The sequence below is a fragment of the Bombus affinis genome, chromosome 8, assembly GCF_024516045.1.
Source record: "Bombus affinis isolate iyBomAffi1 chromosome 8, iyBomAffi1.2, whole genome shotgun sequence".
Classification (NCBI taxonomy): domain Eukaryota; kingdom Metazoa; phylum Arthropoda; class Insecta; order Hymenoptera; family Apidae; genus Bombus; species Bombus affinis.
Genome location: NC_066351.1, coordinates 4,764,714 through 4,785,179, shown reverse-complemented (window position 1 = coordinate 4,785,179; position 20,466 = coordinate 4,764,714). Strand labels below are relative to the sequence as shown.

The window sequence follows — 20,466 nt, the reverse complement described above, 5'->3', positions numbered from 1 at the left end:
ACAGAAATACGCTTTTTCTAAAGGAAATACAACGTATTAAAAATTAAGACCAGTTTATATCTTCCTAAAATACAATACAGCATATACTCTATATGAAATACAAATGAGTTAATTGTTTTTATGATAATGATTCTTCAAAACGATTTATAGGACTTCACATAAAATAAAAGAAGCGCATCTCAAAGTATTCTACCAATGAATTTTAAACCGTCCATTGAAAAATACATCACGAACCCCTTTTCGGTTCTACCATGCACGTTCAGTACCAAACAAAATACTTAATGAAATCTTTTCCGCAATCGAATGGGCCGCTTGCAGTCGAATCGAAGAAAGAACGTTTGGGACAGGTAGGGGTTGAAAGGAGTATCAGCATTTTAAATCATGACGTCCAGAACGATGTATCATCCGGTAGGATGGAAGGAGGAGGACAAGCGAGTTGGTGAATTCGCACAGTGTCTCCTCGGTAGAAACAAGAGCGAGCCGAACGAATTGTGAGAACAAAAACGGCGTACGCTTCTCACGAGCCTCATCGATTCTGCCCAGTTGAAATCCTCCCAGTTCGAAAGTATGGTATCGTTTGTACGAGGGGGATACCTCGATCTCTCGACCAGCCAAAGAAATAGAAGAGAACGACATTCCATGGATTTCCATCGCGGTTGCTCTGCGCTCGCCAGGCCGCGGATTTCTTCATTGACAATCGTGATTCAGTAACGAGCCTCCGGGAATCGTACGGTTCGCGAAGCTTTCTTTTCCCTTTTTCCGTCAGCTTCGTGTCGATTCACGGGACGAACGACAAAGACGATCGTCTCGAGTCGTGGCAATTAACCACCTCACGAACCAGATCTGGTTCCCTGGATTTCCAGCCTCGACGACGACCTCTTTTTGCCTACGGATTTGTCCCTAGCTGACCGAGCTTTTCGTTATTTCTTACCGACATATCGTTACCAATAACCATTTCCGCTCCATTTTCTAACAAGGTCAACGATGAATGGATAGATTCTTCACGCGACGTTTCGACACATACACGTGTCTTTTGACGTTAACATTAACTTACGTACAGTCGATTACGATACTAGACTTCCTGTCATTTCCCAATCCACCGGCGTCGACTTTGAAAAGTTTTTACATTCTTGGTTTATTCATCATGGGAGATTCTTCGATAATGCTGGGTTTTAGATAGATGCTGTCGATCTCTATGTATGCTCTGCAAAGTATGTTTAAGTAAGAGTGTTTCTATTGAAGTTTAGAAGAGTTGAGTAGATTTTGGAGATAAGCCAAGAAGTATTTAAGAGTGGGATAATTTTGTAAAATATTTTAGGATGAAATAGATACTGTAATGAATTCGTATTAATTGGCTTTGGCTAATTTAAGTAGATTATGTTGGCACGTTAAAAATAGAATGAAGAATTTCAATCAACTGAATGCGGTAAAAAATTGGCAAGAGAAAAGGGTTTCAAAGCGGAAATCTTGGCATACTATAAAAGCAACTTTGAAAACCACTTAATCTGATGCCATTAATTGCCGCCACGGTATAGTTGTCCTCGCCTACTTCTCGCACATCCGGTACCATTCTCGCACAACAAGCAGTTGCGTCAATCCGAGAATACTTTTACGAGACGTGAATTCCATTCCACGTGAAGGATATCATTCATTATACAAACTGCCTGACGCGATGTTTCCACTCTCGGCCAAAGAATCTGACAAGCTTCGCCTACGTTCGCGTTTCGAGTAAAAAAAGTACAGGATAAACTGAGAACTAAGATAGAAATTTAAAAAAAGATACTTTAAATATGTGAAAATATATTTATAGAAGACTAAATCTATAGCTATTAATGTAGCTTCCGCGATTAAAAAGGTTTCGTGCTATTGCTATTAATTAACTTCCACAATTAAAAAAATTCTACGCTATCACTATTAATTAGTTTCCGCAAATTAAAAAAAAATTCCATGTTCGTGGAATATCTTTCATATGCTTTAACAAATCCTGCGCATTCTTAAAATCTTCAAACTTTTCCTTGAATCATTTTACAAAAATAAATATTAAAATATGAATAAAAAGTGAGTTTCCGAAAAAGAAATAATCAAGTTTGTAACATGCTATGTTACAAACAGAACATCAGTTCTTGGCTGGTCGATTAACTGCACATAAGAAGCTTTAATCGATCGTCGTGACCGAATATTCAAATCTTCTTCGAAGTATTATGGTAATTCATTGAAAATGCAAATCGATCGTCGAGTTAACACGTAATTCCTAATTTCTATTGCACAATTACAGATTTACGACTCGACTATCAGGTTGGAAACAATTTAAAAGAGATACCCTTAAATATTTAATTTAAAACAATTAAACGAGATCGAATATCATATAAATTAAATATCAATAAAATCCTCATTGGAAGAGAAGTAATACAAAGAAGTAAGAATACAAATTGATTATATCAAAATCATTAAGAGAACGAAGATACAGTTTACAATGAATTCGAAATAAAATTATCAAAACTAAAACATAATTGTCGAATAACTTTTGACGAGCACAAATTCATTGTTTATATATTCGCGATGAACAGGAGTAAAAGCTGAATATCCTATAGCACTGAAAACGGAAAACCGCTTTATCGTACGATTTCACCCTCAAAGGTTTAATCAACCTCGCGAGAGCTAGCCATTCATTCAAGAGCCATCGTTGCACGTTAATGAACTGGCGCCCGATCTTAGACCTAAACTAAGACCTAAACTAAATCCTCATTTACTAGATCTAGATCTCGAGCTTGATCGATAGATCGGGTCCGATTGTCGATCCTTTCTCTCCTTCGCCCCTATTTTACTCGACGTCAATTTCCATCTGTCCCCGCGGCGGTTAGTTCGCCCCTCGTAAATAGCAGACGCTTTTACGTTAATCGTCCCCTTAACTATAAACGAAAAAGCAGCTTCCAAGCAAGCAACAGTGTCCGTGTGAAACGTGTTAGACTATCGGGATGCAAATTTTCTCTGATATCGGCGAATGAGTTTGCTAATTTGGACGGTTATCCGCTAATACAAAATTCCAACGCCGCTACAGCGCTGGGCTGTTTTATTAACGAAAATAAAAAGGAGCCTCTGGTATCGTCGACATATAACTAGCACTCTATGTTAAACCAACCGATAATACAGCCACGAATTAAAGGAATATGTATGCGCTTTGTCTCCTGAACAGAGTAAAATAGAGTTACTTGAGTCAAGAGGCTTACTTGAGACAAGCAAGTAATTTGCTTTGTAATTCGTTAAATTCTGTTATAAAGCAGACTGCTTACCTCTTTATTAGCGACGTGGTAAACAATGATATCTCGTATACATTTGAAATATCTCGTATACATTTACATCTCGATGGCCATAGTTTTCTACGATGATATATGTTCTACTCATCAAAAGGAAATAAATTCGTCCAATGTTAATATTCCCAGTCGTAATTATCATTATCCAATAACGCGTATATATTACTTTATTTTTGGAAGTTTATTTTATTAGTGCTTCTATAGTACATCCTTGCTGGCTTAAGTAACACTACCACAGAGTTATTCGAATCATTTCCATTTCTTATATTCTTTCTTGTTGTATCTAAAATATTTTCCCATTTTTTCATTATCATACTCGTATTAAACTATGATTATCCAAAGTTCAAGATTGAATTTTAAGACAAATCAAGTAACCTTATCTTATTATACCCTTAAATTCAATTAAAACTAAATTTCTTGTTTTAATTTCATCCGTCTTGCAGATCGACCTCACCTTTTGATGTGGGTGGAGTTAGTTATGTTTCCGTTCACGGAACGTATCGTACATTTTATTACTGCCCTTTCCTTTATTACTCTCGCTAGCGGGCGTTTTGTTATACTCGTGTATCTATATAGTTTAACGAGAGAACTTGTTTGATTTGCTCCAATTAAGATTCAGTTTAAATCTTTGCGGAATTAATTGCACCGCGAATAACACGCGGGTTTTCGGTCTGCATTTACCAAGAATGCTGAAAAGAACGCTTGCGGTAAATATGAGAACGCTGACACGCGATGAAAACTAAATACCTACCCGATGAAACGTTTCGAATTTCTACATATAACGGATATTTGTGTGTCTGCCGATGCATTTTTCATAAACTCGATATTGATTTTTCATTAATCAGTTTATTAGCAAAGCGAATAAAACAACTAAATAAATAAACATGTTCGATCAGGCCTGATTATAATTGGATCAATATCGACAAGTATTAAACGGGGCGTAATTTCAAAAAAAAAAACTTGTTTACTCGCCGAGAGAACTAAAATACACTGAGAATCGATTCTATTTGTGTTTTCCGCCGAAATTAATTCCCATATTTGTAAGTATCTCGTTTAAATAAAAAATCAAAATATAAAATTCCAAGTCCTCAAAATTTCTCAAAAAGTACATTGAACTACTTGAAATATTCATTTGAATTTGCTATGGTTTTCACACAGTTTGTAAATCAACTATTTCCTTGTTTGTCATATAAGAACAAATTTCTCAATCAAGGGCACCATTTGAAGAACACGTGGAAAAATCATGATAAGTACGGTTTTACTAATTCTTTTATTTCAATGTCTTACTGGTTAAGCACTTACTGGTTAAGATAGTTACTTGATAATCTGTAAAATTTTCTGAACTATCAAAGACATATTTAAGATTGTCTTGTTCGGTAATGTACGGAAATATATATCTAATTCAAACTCAATGAAGATATATTATTAATGTAAGATTAACAGAGAATGTACTGAATTTTAAAAATCCTTCCTTGTAAAATTAAAAAAATGTGATTTATCAAATTTTTCCCCTGTGATCTTCAATTGAGCAAGGCAACTTTGGAGTTGAAAATTCATCGAGCACGTTGCGTTTCGAGTTCCTCATCCCTGTTGGCGCGTGATGGCGGGTCGAGTTCCGGTTCCACGGCCGTGGTACATGTATTATACACACGGGAAACGTGGTCGCTGTGCCAAGGCGCTCGGCCGACGACGCGACGCCACGCTGTCTGGCGTACACGTTTCTCGGGCCTCAAGAGCTCTCTCGCAACTCTCTCACGGTGAAATCATTTCGCGGTGCTCGTCGTTCCGCCCGAGGCTATGCGTGACACTTGTTTACCACGCAGCAAAGGAGAGCCGGGATAGCCAAAACGGAAGAGAGACCGCGACACTCATTCCATCGCGGAATCCGCGTCAGGGAAAGCTGAACCGTTTGCGCCTTTTTCCAAGCATTTCCAATTCATCTCGAACAGATTGAATGTAAATGGGAATTAACGAGACCCCGTCGTGACTCTTCCAACCAGCCATTATTTAATTTTCGCGCCGTTTTGGAGAGAAATTTCCTCGGGCAGCCTTGTTCGGCTAGAAATTAATCGCGCGAGCTGTGAATAGTGGCGTGTTTGATTCTGGAATGCTTGAATGGAGGCTCTGGTAGCTGGACTAGGCGAGATTTTCCCGACTGATATTTTAGGTTTATGTAATGGCTCTTGAAGTATAGGTTGCGGGGTAATGAACTATCGTTTCTTGCGAATTAATGCTTTAACGCTCGTGACACCTTGATGGATTGTTATTTAATTTCCTAAGAGGTTGCTAAATTTTAGGTAAATATTTTCTCTCTTTAGATTATTATTAAATTGTGATTTTTATTATATTAAAATTGCTAATGTAATCTTAAATGCAATCTTAAATAGAATAAATAATTGTTACTCTATTTTATAAATATTTAGAAAATTATATCAGAAATTATCTTTTGAATAAATTTTCTATTTTCGTGTACCTAATAAGAAATTAAATACGTAAAATCTCCAGCTACGTAGTATTACATGAAGAGGGTTAATATAGGTAATGTCTTATTCCGTATAAAGAAATTTCCAAGGTCCTCCTTTTGATTTATATAAATGGAAAGTATTACATTGTTCGATTAAAGAATATCTGACTCGTCATTCTCGATTGAGCGATCCTTCGATCTTACAAGACAGTTTTTAAAAATATCAGTCATAACGTCGAGCCAATAATTGTCATACAACAGATGAAACAAGATAGGCTTTCCTTTATTAAGCAATCTTGAATTTTACATGTCAGTTTTCGAAGTAATGCCTCTGTGTGTTTGATTGAAACGTAGGATCTTCGACGTTCACTTTCGAGTGCAGTCAAGAAAGGGATAGAAAGATCAAGATTGTTATCCTTGTTTCCAAAGTACTAGTACGTGCATACAACCTCTCTAAACATCCAATATTGCGCAATGTGAACAAACCGACGCGAGGTAAACTTCGGAATTTTTCAACGCAGAATGCAATTAACACTCCCTGTTTTTTTCCATTCTAATGAACGCAGACCACCACGTTGGAAAGACTACCTGCCACACCATTAAAATAGCGTGAAAAATTCCACCGTAAAATTGCTCAAACCACGTTGCAGTTCCTCGAATTCCACCGAGATACCATCGAGATCGTTATCGAACCTTGAAATATCGGTGATTTCGTACACACGGTCCTCTACACTTGCATACGACATTTACACGCTACTCTATACTTGCATACGAGACTTATACTCTAAGACGACTACTCTATATTAGCACATTAAATTTACGCATAGAAGATACACACATTTACATTTACGCATTAAAAAAGTGGAACCAGGACACACAGCTGTCTCACCTACTGAATATCGTAACAAATAGTATACTTTTGACATTTTATATATTATATACATTCTATAGATTTTTGAATACACAAAAATCTGCAGTGAGATACAAGCAATATTCGCATGAAAATCATAGAGTAGCCATTGAAATTATAAAAGTTGCAAACATCATTCAGGCACTGCCTGCCAACACATTTGCTAGTGAGTACGTGCTTTTACATTCACATATTACTTCGTGCTCGCATATTACGCTTACATACCACACCACTCTTCACTAGAAGGTCGCGCAGATGTAACGAACGGACGTCGTACGTTACCTGCCGGCAGGACAACCTGGAACGAATGCGAAAATCGTCGCGGCGAGTTACTTAACCGAGCACCACGATTGCGACTCGATAAAATCCCGCTCGTACGAAACGAGCACGCTTATCGGTACATAGCGCGCAACACGGGGATCGCGATAGCGAAAACGATAGTCTCACAGTGAGGTAGCACCTGCGGGAAATCACATCAGACCGGGACCGATAAACCGTAGAGGTCAGCCGTTGTGCTCGATAAAACGTCGATCGATTGCGTCCTAGCGAATCGCCAATAAGTCGACAACTTTATTCGACATCTGTTATCGGGGCCAACGATGCCAGTTCCTTTTAAACGTTCTTCTAAACTCCATTGCTAGTCTCCAGCTTGGAGCTGAAGAGCTATGCAATACAGGTCACTTAAATTCTAATAAATCCAGGATCCGGATTATAATTTTCGTGGAACAGGTAGTGATTTTGTTCTAAAAATGTAAAACTAGTCTCTTCACAAAGGAGAATTTAAAAGTAGATCTATCAAGAACAAGCGACAAAAATATAATATTTTTCACTTACTCCCATCGTGTCTATTCACTTTGTTAATAGTAGACTGCGTAGAAGAATAGTAGACTAGACAAATTTGGATGTTTGAGTATATCATTAAAAGTATAGAACCTACATAAAATCCATATACTTTGCTTTAGATATTTTGGATATTTTCGTATATTACATTCATTTTATATATTGTTATATATTTAGATTTTTCATAAATGCATAAATAGCCGCTTAGATTTGGATTACATGTAGCTTTGAAATGAGTTCCGAAGAATTTAAAATATTTATTACACTGTGTATTTATCCTCCTACGATGAATGAACTTATAGAAGTAAATCATACGTTTCTTGAAAATTGAATGGTGTACTTACTCATATAGTGAAATCAAGAAATTAATAAAAAGTGAAGTTGATTAGTTTTGCTTATGCGAGGTTCACATAGCAGAAATCGTAGATCGACAACTGAAACTGCTGTCGGTGTTGGTGTTTGGATCAGCGTGAGATTGGTAAGACGCCGAGAAATATCGTGTGACTTGTTGCGTGTACGTGTCAAACGGTCGAAAGGATATAACAGGTTTAACTTAATTTCGTGAAAATATCGCATTGGCTTATCTGAGTGTGCCAGCGGCATTCTTGATGCCCGTGGTGCCTGCGCCGATTGCACGGTATTAAAACGGTGGCCGAGCAAACGGTTCTCTCCCGTGGTCGGGTTGATTTAAGTAAAACCACGTATCGCGGTCTTCATCTCGGTGTGACTTACGCTAATTGGCTTCTGAACGGTCCGATGGAAATTTATGGTAATACGCCGGCTCGCCCGCGAGCACGCTAACGATACCACACGGTTCTATATTCTGTTGCTGCTCTCGCACGCCAAGTTTCATCGTCGGCTCGACCGCCTGTACGAAGGATGCCCAACTGCGTACAGAGAGCGTCGTCCCTGATAACCGCACTGCAGCTAAATAAGGCAGAGATATGATAGGCTTAGTGGTAAGTGGTCGCGAAAACTTTAACGTATTACACGCCTCTGTTTGCGAAGATCTGCCTCTGTTTCGTTTGGAATCTTATCGCTGGATATGTTATAGACTTGGGATTTTAGGGATTTGAGTATAATATGACAATAATATAAGGAACTAAGTTATTCGTACTTCGATGCACTTTGACTAATCAGTCTGCTAGTAATTATATTAATGCAGTTTTGTTCCCTAAATCTTGGTGAATTTGGACATATTCAGCGTAAGGTCTTATTTATAACCATATACCCAACCTCAAACTAGTACTGTACCTCTATATGGTCGACTGTTGTGTTGGAATTATAGATTTAAAAAAACATATTTTCATTACATTCTATTTACATAACAACCAAGCTGATCGTTTCAAAAGCTTGCCTAAAAAGTAAAGGATCATATACGAAGACCCGTTGTACCTTTGACAGTCGATCAGCGAGGCTTTCTCCAAAGAAAGAACTCAAACAGACAACATTTCTCGAACTCGAATACCCGTGACACGATATCGTAAACGATGATTGTGAACAAGAACCGCGATGTGGAGAAAACGACCCTCTCATCTTGACACGAAAACATCGATCAACCGATTGTCAACTACGAATCCAACGTGTTAAAACGTACTCTACAAAACCAATATCTGAAACGTATACACTGATCGTAACAGGATAAAACGAACAGAAGGCAACTTAACGTAAAGTAGGCGAAGAATATTTTCAAGTTCAACAACCTGAGAAAAACTGGTGGCGGAAAATTGGCGCCGGAAACATCGGTGAACGATCGAATTATGCATGACGCGAAAAGATAATTTAAATTTCCAATCGTGTGAAGTCCTGTGGTCGCGTTGCGTACAGGTGCGAACTTGTGCAACGGACTACGAAAAACTAGATCCAACGAGCTGCGTCCCTGCGGATCGTTATAACGGTCTGCCATAGAAATGCGTATATATGTCCTCACGCGACCGCGGGACATTTATATCACGTTAATGACCGTTTCCAGCCGGACAATATGTCACATCGTGGCAAGAACATGTTATAGCTCCAGTTAGCTACCTACTTTTGAGGAGGTTCGTCTTGAAAATTTCGAGTAACGAGCGAACCAAGACGAAAAATGAAACGCTTTCAACGGTTCCTGTCGAACTCGGGTTCGTTTAATCGGGTGTTTAATCGGGTGATATAATCGAGCTAAGAAAGTTTCGAATGTACGATAAGCGTGCGCTCGTTCGCATGAAACGCGTTCGCAATTAGAGGAAGAACGTATAATTACTAGGAAAGCGATCGTGATCGAGATGGTGATTGGTTTGATCTGGGAAATCGGAAATTATTTCCTGCTACGATTTCATTTTTTTAAGTAAGACGAGAGTTGTTGAATTTCCAGGAAAGGAAGTGGATCTTGTAAGGGGATAATTTTGTTGGATATTCATGGCGTTAATTTTATGATCGACGATCTGTCGATAATTATACGACAAACTGTGTCAAATTTCCTGTAGATAATTATTTATTTAATAAGCTATCTTGATGTATCCTCCGTGGAAAGTTGGACTCCAGAACGAATTTATTACGATGGGAATAAGATACGTATTTTTTATTTCTTTGAGAAAAATAATATATGTATAATATGTATTTATACGTAGCAAGTGGGTATCAAGGCTGACTGTTTGTGAAAGGATTTTGTTCGAAAGGAGTATTTATTTATGGAATCTTTTGAATTGAAAAAGAATTGTGAGTTATAGAAGAAACAAGCAATCAAAAGACCTATTTTGAAACAACAAACCTGTCTTCATAAACGTTCCACCTCTACAACAAAATTGTTAGCAAATCAAAAGTTACATCTTCAGATACTATTTAAGGTTATCATACATTTGAAAACAATCAACATAACTATCATCCTTTGAATTCTCTGATCGCGTCGAATCGATTTCCATTTACCTAAACACGAAGGATTAACTGGGAAGATGGAGAGATCTATAACTCCAGAGAAACGATCCGCAAAAGCGGCGCCTTATGTCGAGGACGAAAGCTCGGTAGAGAGGAGGCGGAGAGAGGAACGAGGCGGTTCTCTGTCGTGGTCGGTCCTCGAGGCAGGTTGACAGGCGCAACAGCAGCCGACATTCCTTCGTCAATCGGGTAAACCGGTTGCCATAAATTCGCGCGAACGAACGCGACTGTCCTGTGGCCCGTTTCAGCGTTTTCTGCCGGCGATACCAGTATCCGCTTGCCTGAGTACTTTTTCTCCTAGTACGGCGGGGACGCTGTTTCTCGATCCGAGACGCGTGAACGTCGATCGCCGGAATAAATCGCGCGCCACCGCAAAAACCGTATTATTTTGCAACAAGTTCGCCACAGGCTCGTTGATTGCACGTTGAAATAACCTCCTTTTCGTTCTTTTTTCTTTGTTTCTATCTGTTTTATACTCGATAAAATTTCCGCCCAGGTGAATTAGTTCGAAGTTTTTAACGATCTATAGATTGTACCGGCGCATGAAATATTGGCTCGAAGTTGCGTTACGTGTTAGAATATTTTTCATCAAAATTTCGTTCAAACGTTGTTACCGACGGTAGGAGTGATAGCTTTGTGTCGAAGAGTCGTTTCGTTTTTCGATTTCAGTATGTGAGAGATCTGACGAGTTTCCATTAATCTATGTCGTCGGAAAAGCGGTGAAACACTCAATCTTCGTATTTTTTTCTCTAGTGCTAATTGGACTTTTTCCCGACAGATGAATATTCATCGACAATTTATTAGCACGCAAAAATCGAACTTTTCCAGGTCGAAACTCGGTTCTCTATGTTATACACATGTGTCCAATGCGCGTTTTTTTCCACTCTGATTCTGATGGACAAAAAGTTCGCGCATCTGTTGTCGCTTCCTCGTTTGGAACGGAAATTCGTTAAGCCACTGCTACCGTACCGGAAACGCCAAAACGGTACTAGTTTATGGGGTGTTCCGAATAAAACTTGTACGAGCACGTTTATGACATATATCGTTCACTTTCATCCTTTGGTGTGGCAGAATTTTTATATTTATTGCCTGATATACCTTTCGTAATGATTTAACAAATTTCATACATTTTATATAAAATACAAATGAGAAGCATTTTCGCAGAAACAACTACAAGATTTCTAGATCATTTTAAATCACATGATTCACTGATTTCAAAATTTATCTAATCCATCGAGTACAACGAAGTGCTACATGAAACGATATATAATAGTAATAATTATTTTATTCTTCGTTGGCAAACATTTTGTTCATTGTTTGATTGAAAAATTACTTTTCTACAGTTCTATTATTTTTCATGGTATGTACATTAAATAGAAGTTGCATTGTTATCGACACTATTCCATTCACATCAAGGAACAGGTGCCATGTACGAGCACCTTGAAACGATGAAGATTTGCTATGCTCCAATTCACCTATATAAAAACTAACAGTAAAGTACCTCATCCTGCCTCCATTATCCACATTCTTCTATTTACCACGAAAATTGCTTCAAATACGCATTATAGATTCAGATACAGATGTGGAGATTATCAAATTCTCTCTGGTAACTACCTTGTCTATATACTAAATTCACATCTCCCACCATCCATTCCATTTTTTGCTTACGCTATCAATTCAAAATTCTCTTACCAGAGACTACAACCAGTTCACCGACGTACTCAAGCAAAAAAGGATCGTTCCCACATTGCTATTTTCACGGTCGGCTGCTTCCTCAAACATACGTGAAACGGTTATTTAAAAAGAATTAGAAAAGAACGTAGAAACTTTAAACTGGCGCTCTCATCGCTACGGAACGTCGCGGAGCGGATTTCATCACGCTCTAGTATGCAGCAGGCGTGCATTTGCGCAATCGAACGCGGCTGGTGCAGGTGCAACTGGCAGCCGTGCCGCGCAGTCTGCCAGCCACGACTTTCAGCAGGGTCTCGCGTGTACTGAACCAGTTTCCAGCTTTTACACGGCGACGACAACGATCGCCGTGACTGTCATCGTCGTCGTCCACCTCCTCGTCATCCCTGTCGCTCGAAACGCGGCTCCACGTCCGCAATTATTGCTCCTGCACCTTGGCGAGGATGTAACATAGAAAACTAGAGGCGTATTGGTACAAAATGGAGCGAGAGGGGGCAAATGAGAAAGGCGGTAACTGCATAGAATGCCTTTTATAACGAACCACTCTGCTCAGTAATTAACTGTTCGCCAATTAATGAGTCCACGAAGTCTTCGTCTTGTTTCCGTGGTTATACACAGAGAGGGAAGAGGTGTGTGTGAGTGTGTGCGTGTGCGTGTGTGTGTGTGTGTATGTGTGTGAATTTTGCAAAAAAGGTTTCTTCAAATGAATAAACGATTGTGAATATTTGTGGTTAATAAAGATGTAGCTTAGAGAGCTTTATTTTAGAGTTAAATGTTTAGTCTATCTACTAGATCAATTATTAAGTATATTAGAAACTTTTATAATTATGAAATTTGAAGTTAGTCGAGACACTTAATACTTATACATGCAAACACGATATAATTCATTTTAGTAGAAATTACATGACACGTAAAGAAATTGATACGTCCAAAAAATCAATAGTTTTAACGACGAGTTAACAGGTTAAATGGTCCTATGTGTTCGCTAAATCGCACACTTTGTATAAATTAAAGATTCTATTTCATATTTATATTATGCTATGTTTTGTATGAGATATTTAATGGTAAGACATTTAACAGTTCTACATTTTCTTGTGAAATTTGGAAAGAGAAATTTATCATAGTTTAACACAAATTAAGATACGGTAGATGATTAAGATAAGAGAGACGTTAAATAGTAAAGTTTCGAGATTATTCCTAGGTTTTGTACTGGATATGGTTAAATCGATTTGAAGAAAAATATGTAGTTGCGATTAAAACTGGTTCTCTTAATTGAATATAAGATGCCAGCGGGCGTTACTTTATGGATATTGAAAAGTGAAATTGAAATTTTCTTCTGACTTAACAGTTAGTTAAATTAATTTTACGGCCGTATTATCGCTTTGTATGTATTGGAGAAGTACCGAACACCTAGCTAGCTTCATTACCTTCCATTGATGTCACCATTTACAAATCTTAATCTTTATATTAATTTAATTATGTAGATTTTCAATTATTAATCCAAACATATCTACACAATATGTAAATCTTCCTACTTTCACTTGCGATTCATCTTGTAGCCAAACGATCTTAATTACCTCTTCTATCTATGATTTTCATCTTCAACCTATTTATATACAAACGTAACGTACGGACAAGTATCTTACATGACGTACACTACCAAATTGGAAACAGTTGGGAACAGTTGAATAAAAACCTTATAAAATTAATTTAGAAATGACTTGCAGTATGGCACTGCGATATGTATTCGTTGTTTAACAAAAGAAAAAATAAGAAAACACGTACGATAAGCAAAATTAAACAAAATAAAAAATTTTTTAAAAACATTGTTAGAAGAAGTAAGTAAAAGTACTATGATCACAATTTCATTATAGTAAATTTCGAGTCAATAATAAAATTAATAGGAGATTCGGTGGAGATGATTTGGAACAAATGTGTAGTAATTACAACAAGTGTTATATAGTAGAAACAAGCGAAAACGTGAGTGCTCGATTGAACCTCGCACCTGTCGCGTAAGAAAAGGTCAACGGCGTCGCGTTCAGAAAACACCAAGAGTCCAGCATTACTCTCTGAAATCCATCGAATTCCATCTGGCTGTGAAACGAGGTAAAGGAAAGCGCGGGGTTAAAGGTTCCCCAAGTGTATGCGCGTCTCAGAGTCGACGATCTACTTCTGCGTTTCCAGGAGTCGAGCCCGGGCGAACCGTCAAATTACTTTCGAGGAACGAAACCCTGTAAAGTGGGACGCTATACGACGTCCACGAGTTCGATAACACAGCCGTAAATCGAGCCTCAATCGTTTCCTGTTCGATCGGTAATTACCGCCAACTATCGATTCGCCCGACACGCGACGAATCGCCATTCTCTGGTTTCGATCAAAACGGACGATCTCGCTGGCCAACGTTTACAGGGATGAAACTCGAAGAAACGAAAGGCGCACTTTCTGACAGCGAAAGTCTTCGATTCGACTCCAGTATACTCGAACAAGCGCGTACAGATGGCCTGGTATGCCTCGGAAAGTGAACGATTGTCTGATAAAATTTGAAAGGGAGTTTCTTTTCGTCATTTGTGAAAAAGGTGCAGGTTTCGCGTGGAAAAATGGGCTGATTCGATATCGTGACTGATTGGGACAAACTCAGAGTGATTGCAAGAAATTATAATTGCATCGGATATTGGTATCATTCGTAGATTTAGAATTCGTTTAGTTATTCAGATTCTAAAAATGAATTTTAGACTTAAATTTGGACAATAGATCTGCGATCTATTTTTATTTATACAGCATTTCTCCTATGTTTTATGAATTTACATGACTAAGCATGAAATTGTGTTCTTATTATACTGTCCAAAATCAAATATTGCATGTACAAAGTTGTCATGTTTTGTGCTTATCTAACTGATCTTAATGTCTTTCATAATACAATAAGGGAAAGGTATAGTTCCATCTAAAAAATTCAAGATGATCCTACCTTCACTATGAAAGGAGAAAGTATATTTGAAATATTCTTTATCGCTACTTTTCTCTGAACACAGATAAATCTTCAGGAATAATTTTGTTTTTCCTATCTAGACTGTCACTAGTGATTGAAAAATGGACACCCTTCACTTCCATCCAAATCCTGATTGACAAATATTTCAAGACCGAGCCCCTTTCGCAACATCATGACACAAATATTAATTTCCAGATCCTTTCTCTTTTTTCATCGACGATGATCGAAACGATTCCCAGAAGGAATCGAGGCGAAATAACTGGACATCGTCTCTAACTTTCTCTCCGGGTCGAATCCTGGCGATCGGTTGCGCGCCTATTAATTTTGACAATCGAAAAGTCGGAGTCTCGACCTTGCACCCGTGGCCAAGGAAAGCCCTACTAGGTGAAAGCAAGCAGATGAGGCGTGGACACGTGGAAACGATCATCCACCGGAACCGTACGCCTTGCGAAAGCAAAAGTCGAAGCCCGTGCTATCGACATCGTTCTCGTGAAACGTCTCGCGAAACGAGCGTTCCTTACGAAATGGCTGATTAGACGATAGACTCGTGGCGTGTAACGTTGTCCGCGTTTCAATGAAACGACGCGACGCGACGCGACGCACATGTTGTGAACAGTCTGAGGAAGCTACCTGTGGCGTCGTGGTCGACAGTAAAACGTTGTGTACTTAGCTAGGCACGTGTCTTTCGATGAGCGAAGATAAGAATATCGTATGAGAGATTTTAGTAATCTTTATTTATTACGTACAGTGATGAATCTCGCAGGTTTAGAAGAAATTTGTGAATGCATTTAAAAAATTGGAGTTTTTATTTGTTATGTTTATTTTATTTTATTTTTCATCTAGCATAATTCGAGTTATTTATGTTTGTATTTGGAAAGCTGACAAATTTTGCGTGAAATTTCTAAAAAGGATACTTCAAAATTTGAAGGTAGTATCGTAAAGTTACTACATTTTTATATAAATTTCAAAATTAGAAAATTAAATATTTAAATAATAGCAAGCATAAGGAGGCATGGCTTTAGAATTTCATGTTATGCGAAACATGATAAATAATCAATCACATGATAATATGGAACACTAACTGAAGTAAATGGAGCAAATGAATAATAGCATAAAACGTGATTAAAAGCTTCTATCCCATCGTGGAACATAATTCATCGCGAAATTTTGCTTTTAAATAATTTTTAAAGTCGCGTTTAATTAATGTTTCGTGACAAATATAACGTCAAGGTTGATTTTTGTCGATCCTGTAGCTAATAGCTGTTTGCGGAGACCTTGAACATGTTCGTTCGTCCGTGAAAAGTTTGCTTTTCAATGAAAATTACGATCGACCGAATTTGCAGAGTAATCATGGCGAATGATAGTGGTGAATCCTCAGGGTCTAAAGTGAATCGATAGGCTACGTTCGAAAATCGGGTCAATGCAACAATAAAGCGTGAATAGAATACTCGCCGTAATATCCAATTCCAATTCGAAACAAATATTTTGCAAAATAATATTGAAGCACTAAAACCCAGCAACCAGTACGTAACAACTACTTACTTTATACTTAAATATACCTAGTATAAACTGCATAAGATAACCTATCGGGCATAATAACATGAAATCTTCTTAGAGTTTAATTTAGTTTCTGAGTATTAGTACATTTAGGTCATATAACTTATTTTTAAGGAATCTTATAACTTTTAATATACCTAACTAGTTATCAAGAATATCACTCGTCAATGTCTTTTTGTTAGCAATTTCTTCTTCACTCGTATGCAATACAGCACAGGTTACCTTATCTTACGATCTTATATGTCACAAGAAGAAAGTTGAAATATACATAATTTATATCTGAAAATCTTAGAATTAAGAACTTTATTATAGATATAATCTGCCTTGAATGCATCTTAACCGTAATCTATGTCAGTGCTGTCGTCTTCTACGAGTTATTGTTCTAAGAAAAAAGCCTTTAGAATGAGAGCGAGAGATCCAATGTGAATTCTCTCATTCCCCGTCTCATTGTACAAACGATGAAAATGATTTATGATAATAGAAAAAACCTACTTTACGCGCGAGCAATATTTGAACATGTCTGATCCATACTATAAATTAATATAATTTAATGTTATAAGATTTAAGCTCTTTCGTACAATAATTTAGTAATGAATTAAGTTCTAAATTTACATCGAATAACCCAAAAAACTGACTCATAATTCGAAAATACACTTATGTAAGACTCCATTTATTTTATTATCACACTTATTACTCTTATGCAAGTCAAATTAATATTACTGGTTACTTGGTAAATTTCGTCAATTACATTAATTCAATTGTGCAAGAGGATCACAAGGCGACCATACTTATAAATAGTCACACATCTGATCTTCGACGTATGATTCAAAAGTCATAACGGTTATGATTGATCCTCTCATACATACGTGTCACGTGTCGCAATTGTTAGCAAAAAACGGCAACGATATCGAATGATTTCGTATGCCACGACGGTTAATACCATAAATGTGTGAACGTGCTTTCTCTCCATCTAGGGAGGCATGTTCGAAAAATATTCCCTGGTACAGGCGCTTTTTTTCTCTCTCTTTCTCTCTCTTTCGCGCTTTGTGGTTGCACGGTGTCTGTACTTGTCGGTCGCTTTACACGAGACCTCGCGACATTTTCTATTTATTAAATACAGAGCGCGCATAATGCAGTGTCCATTCGCTTCCGGTGAGAGCACCGACACTTGTTGCAGCTGCACGCGTGTCTACGCACGTGTGAGCTCGCGCTAATAGCGGGTAAAATGCGCGCCCGTGCACCGTTTATGGGCATGAAAGTCCTCGATCTCCGTGAACGCGACGATCTATCGATCCTTCGGGCGCGTACGCCGACAACCGTTGAAGAAAGCTCTATTATTTATCTAGCTAATTTTTCGTAACAATAGAATCGTGATTGTTTTATTATTTTGGCAAATTGTTTGTTTCAGCATTAAGTAATCGGAAATACTGCGTAACATTCGGCTGAAAAATTTTTTAATGCAGGAAGTATGAAATATTCAAATTAATTTGGAACCTAGCTCTACGTTTCAATTCCTTTTTACTATACTAAGCTTCAAAAAATCTCAAAAAGTTCTATGCCAGTTATCAACGTTTTTATTATATTATATAACCGCACACTAAATTAAAAGTTTGAAACGTTGTTTAATAAAGATAGAAAATCAGAAGAAAAGGTGAAATTTCATTCCAAAATATATGACGATCTAATATTATTTTATTGTACGAATTGCAAATGTTAGCAGACAAAAAATTGCCTGGAGGAGTCGGAAGAAAAATCGCACGATATAAAAACAATTTATGAGATGAAATCTCGGATAGACGGTTTCCATTGATCTATCGATTCGCACCGTCATGTTACGGAGATAGAGATTACGCGTATCGATACGTACACAAGGTATTCTCGCGTATGTTTGAATGAAAATAAAAGAGACAGAGGAAGAAAAAAAAAGAACAGCAATCACGATTATTCGCAATGAATTCAATCGGACTTTGCGTTCCTTTCTTTTGTACGATTGTTACGAGGGGCGCGTGAATGGATCCGAGTAATTTCTCTCTTGAGATCGCACGAATTGATCTTCGTGATCTTAATCGACCGGCCCCGGCGTGTAATTGATTTAAGCTCACAACGAAACGCTTTTAACTCTGATTTGCGAGACGAACGCTCGTAGTGCGTCGTCTCATTGTATAATTTTGGAACACTTCCTGTTTGAACGACGGAGGCTGAACAATAAAATTTCTTTAAGATTGATCTTTACGAGTTCCGTGACACCACGCGGACGATTCCCGCCCTCGACTTGCGTCAGTTTTGAATTTAACGAGGCATGTACATTTCGCGCCATATAGTTCGATTAAACGACGGGAATAAAAAGGTGTTCCACGCGAGAAGTTAAAAACGCCAACCACTACTGGCGTTGGTCTCTCGATTCAATTTCCTCGATTATTCTTCCATTTCACTCTTCGCGATAATTGTACATATCACACGTGAAACTGTTTTTTATGAAAGTTTATGAACACGCTAGATTGGAGGTAATCGTGGTGTTAAATGAAATTGTTTTAGCAATGGTGATAAAATTGGTGAGAATTACTTGGGCGAAACGCGAAGAATGATTACGAAGTCGAGCGATTTGAATCCTCCCGTTGGGCATTAATTTTTATTTAGCAGTGAATGTTATTTTTGATAACGCTATCAATTACTAATAAGTACCTTGGTTTATTCTAAATCTTAATGTCTTTTCGCTATCCTAACGAACCGGAAATCAATTACGAAAAATAAGATTTTACGAAACGATTCTAATGGAAAATTCGAATGCCACTCTCGTACGACCACCATAAGGACGTCGTTCCACCATGCCTAGCAGCACTTTCCACGGTAATTAACTCTGGTCTTATCCTGGTCACGTGACGATCGTTAGTTGTTATTCCATTCGTATGTTCGTCCTCAGCAAATCGTAAGAATAGCACGAGACGGCCAAGAGCCTCGCATAACAATGACCATACACGATGGAAACGTGTCATAACTCGTTGAATTCCGATAGCTCGAGCCTGCAATTAGTCGACGGAGAAAGAGATTCGAGATAACGAAGTGTATTTCGATGTCGTCGCCACTTGGCGAAACACGGACGATGGAATGACGAAATGACTTTTGTGACCCTGGAATTTTACTCGAAGCAAGTTGGAAAATATCGAAGATAGAAATAGTCGATGCCGTTACTGCACTATCTTGAAGATTTATTTTGGTATTTCAATATTTTTATATTCGTCGCCGTGATGTTTAGCAATGATCGATAGAAAATTTTTTGTTTCGATATGTAATTAATTGCCTGTTTCAAAATAATGATTGCATTAAATAATAGCAGAAAATTTCAATATTAATCATAAAAATAAATTATGCTTCTCGTAGTTAAATCTGTAAATTCTATTTTATGTAGGATTTAATCGACGTGAATGGAAAGTTGACTGATATACGATCGACGATAAATGTATTAATTAAGGCTTAGAGTGTTGTTCGTATGGCTGGATATTGCTAGAAAATTAAATTTGTTTTTGTTGATGATTTTCAAGGGGACAGAATAAATTCTAAATCTTATTCAGCTCTACTAAAATGTTTCCTTACCTTCTAAGAATGAAAGCACGAAAAGGATTTCTAAATTTCACTCAAGCGTACTATAATTTTCCACTTTATTTTAAAATAATTTTCTAATAAAATTAGTGGATACATAGAGTGCCTCGAAATTTTCGTAATTCGTAATTTCATGAGAAAGTTTATCGAATTTTAAATCACGTTTCAGAAATGATTCTTTCTTCGGTTCCTTTATATTTCG

The 20,466-nt window shown here is 37.6% G+C and overlaps 1 protein-coding gene across 3 annotated transcripts in view; it reads right to left on the bottom strand.

Moving 5' to 3' along the window:
* The window catches only part of LOC126919809 (rho GTPase-activating protein 7), a 349,492-nt gene that overhangs the window by 10,619 nt on the left and 318,407 nt on the right, over positions 1 to 20,466 (bottom strand). The window lies entirely within an intron of this gene.